Genomic DNA, 3,865 nt, shown 5'->3' with positions numbered 1-3,865 from the left:
CATACACAAGTTTTACGTCTTTGTGCAAGACTCACTCAACTAATCTTTGAACTTCAACTCTCTTGTACATGTGTGAGTGATTGTGTGTGAGGAATTTATCAGTTACAGTGTACATCTCAAATGTTTCCTCACACAAGGGCTTGTGCTCTCAACTAGCTGATATATTCATGCTAAGTGCCCATGCTTTGAATCCACTTCAAAAGCTCTTGTTTGATCTTCAAGATGTTGTATTTATAGGCTCCAACACTGATATATACGTTAGACACAAGAATATGACCGTTTGGAAAGTTTCTGTGCTGTTTCAGGAAGTGCAACGGTCAAATTCGTCTTGCTGGAAAATTTCCCGACTGGTCAACTCTGGTCAACTCAACTGGTCAATCAGTTCAACTGGTTCAGTTGGTCTGGTTCAGTTGGACTGGTTCAACTGGTCTGGTTCAGTTCAACTGGTTCATTTCAGCTGGTCTGGTTCAACTGGTCTGGTTCAGTTCAGCTGGTCTGGTTCAACTGGTCTTCAGCTGGTCTGGTTCAATTCAACTGGTTCAGTTGGTTGGTCAACTGGTCAGCAGCTGGTTCAGTTTCAGCTGGTGTGCTGAAATCAGTCTAGCTGATTTCAGTTTGTGCAGAACCAGTAGCTTCATCGTCATTTATCAGCATTGTAAGCTTCGATTCAGACTTTGACTTATAAGAATGATATGTAGATCTTTGTCTTGTCTTTCCAACGTATACTGAATCGCTTCGTTTCGATAACCGAGCTGAGAGATATGACCAAAATACCGTAGCTGCTCAAACCCAACTGATTGCTGTTTTCGTGCAGTCAGTTCGTCACTTCAGCGATCAGTTAGCCCTTGATAACATTCGATTTTGCCCAACTGACGTGAAATACGACTTGTTCCAAATTGAGTTTTCTGATCAGTTCAATTGGCGGATTGTCGTTTGGATCATCCAGCTGAGAGATATCATCAAAATACAGAAGCTTGCCAGAAATTCAGTTTGTGCAGAATTCAGTTTCAGCTTGCTTCTTGTATTTGCAACTTCACACTTGAGTAATATGTTAGAAACACAATAACAAGTTTTGTTAACATCAAAATCAAGATTACGAACATGAAATGTTCCAACAATCTCCCCCTTTTTGATGATCACAAAACTTGGATAAACAATCAACTCAACTAACATATTTCTCCCCCTTTTTGTGTGAATCAAAAAGTCATATTTTAAAAAAAATTAAACAAAATTTTCTCCCCCTCAATAAATAATCTACTCATTAAAATTATAATGAGTTCTCCCCCTATTTTTGAAATTTTGAAAAATTTAAAAGAAGAGGGGTAACTAACCAATTTTCTCCATGGCTCATTTTCTGCTGCAGCACATATGCTCTGTCTTCAACAAATAAACTGTATTTTCTCGTGCATAATTAGGCTGCAAATTTTATACCGCTGTAAACCTCTACGAGTTTAGTTTGCAACGCAAAAAGCGGTTCGTCATTTGGACACTCGAGCAAGGAGATATGCCATTTTTCCCATGGTCGCTACAAGCTGCGCGAAAATTCAGTTTTGCATATATATGTGTAAAAAATCTGAAATTTCGAATTTTAAACATCAAAATCAGTTTCAATGTTCTTTCAAGAACAACCCGCTCTGATACCACTTGTTAGGATCGATTAGGGGGGTAATCGTTGAGCTACAATAGCTCGGTTCTTGAAATATTGAACACCGATGAATTAAATCGAGTTTGGTGTTCAAACCAAGCGGAAAATACTCGAAATAATCCTTCGTAGAAACCGAATAAATATTTTATAAACCATTTAAGATATATGCAAGTTGAATGAGTAAAAAGATTTTCGGTTTAAGCATTTTATCAAACACTTGGTATGCAATATTTTGGTATTTGAAGAACACATAAAATGCTTCAACAATGCATCTTTAAAACTAATGGAAATGATAAGTAAATGCAATAAACAAATAGACACGAATTTGTTTATGGATGTTCGGAGATTTCAAACACTCCTACGTCACCCCTTCTTCCCCTTGGGAAGGATCCACTAGAAGACTTTGATTTATACAACACCTTGTACAAACCCATTCAGCTAGGACTTACCCACTGCCTAAACTGAACTCCTAGCACTAACGATTGTAGGCAGCACCTCACAATCAGCATATTGTTTAATGTCTCATATGCAAAGACTACATACACAAGTTTTACGTCTTTGTGCAAGACTCACTCAACTAATCTTTGAACTTCAACTCTCTTGTACATGTGTGAGTGATTGTGTGTGAGGAATTTATCAGTTACAGTGTACATCTCAAATGTTTCCTCACACAAGGGCTTGTGCTCTCAACTAGCTGATATATTCATGCTAAGTGCCCATGCTTTGAATCCACTTCAAAAGCTCTTGTTTGATCTTCAAGATGTTGTATTTATAGGCTCCAACACTGATATATACGTTAGACACAAGAATATGACCGTTTGGAAAGTTTCTGTGCTGTTTCAGGAAGTGCAACGGTCAAATTCGTCTTGCTGGAAAATTTCCCGACTGGTCAACTCTGGTCAACTCAACTGGTCAATCAGTTCAACTGGTTCAGTTGGTCTGGTTCAGTTGGACTGGTTCAACTGGTCTGGTTCAGTTCAACTGGTTCATTTCAGCTGGTCTGGTTCAACTGGTCTGGTTCAGTTCAGCTGGTCTGGTTCAACTGGTCTTCAGCTGGTCTGGTTCAATTCAACTGGTTCAGTTGGTTGGTCAACTGGTCAGCAGCTGGTTCAGTTTCAGCTGGTGTGCTGAAATCAGTCTAGCTGATTTCAGTTTGTGCAGAACCAGTAGCTTCATCGTCATTTATCAGCATTGTAAGCTTCGATTCAGACTTTGACTTATAAGAATGATATGTAGATCTTTGTCTTGTCTTTCCAACGCATACTGAATCGCTTCGTTTCGATAACCGAGCTGAGAGATATGACCAAAATACCGTAGCTGCTCAAACCCAACTGATTGCTGTTTTCGTGCAGTCAGTTCGTCACTTCAGCGATCAGTTAGCCCTTGATAACATTCGATTTTGCCCAACTGACGTGAAATACGACTTGTTCCAAATTGAGTTTTCTGATCAGTACAATTGGCGGATTGTCGTTTGGATCATCCAGCTGAGAGATATCATCAAAATACAGAAGCTTGCCAGAAATTCAGTTTGTGCAGAATTCAGTTTCAGCTTGCTTCTTGTATTTGCAACTTCACACTTGAGTAATATGTTAGAAACACAATAACAAGTTTTGTTAACATCAAAATCAAGATTACGAACATGAAATGTTCCAACAATCTCCCCCTTTTTGATGATCACAAAACTTGGATAAACAATCAACTCAACTAACATATTTCTCCCCCTTTTTGTGTGAATCAAAAAGTCATATTTTAAAAAAAATTAAACAAAATTTTCTCCCCCTCAATAAATAATCTACTCATTAAAATTATAATGAGTTCTCCCCCTATTTTTGAAATTTTGAAAAATTTAAAAGAAGAGGGGTAACTAACCAATTTTCTCCATGGCTCATTTTCTGCTGCAGCACATATGCTCTGTCTTCAACAAATAAACTGTATTTTCTCGTGCATAATTAGGCTGCAAATTTTATACCGCTGTAAACCTCTACGAGTTTAGTTTGCAACGCAAAAAGCGGTTCGTCATTTGGACACTCGAGCAAGGAGATATGCCATTTTTCCCATGGTCGCTACAAGCTGCGCGAAAATTCAGTTTTGCATATATATGTGTAAAAAATCTGAAATTTCGAATTTTAAACATCAAAATCAGTTTCAATGTTCTTTCAAGAACAACCCGCTCTGATACCACTTGTTAGGATCGATTAGGGGGGTAATCGTTGAGCTACA

This window comes from Primulina eburnea, chromosome 3 (genome assembly GCF_022965805.1).
Source record: "Primulina eburnea isolate SZY01 chromosome 3, ASM2296580v1, whole genome shotgun sequence".
Taxonomy (NCBI): Eukaryota; Viridiplantae; Streptophyta; class Magnoliopsida; order Lamiales; family Gesneriaceae; genus Primulina; species Primulina eburnea.
The sequence above is the reverse complement of the archived record's forward strand: the minus strand, read 5'-3'. Positions refer to the sequence as shown.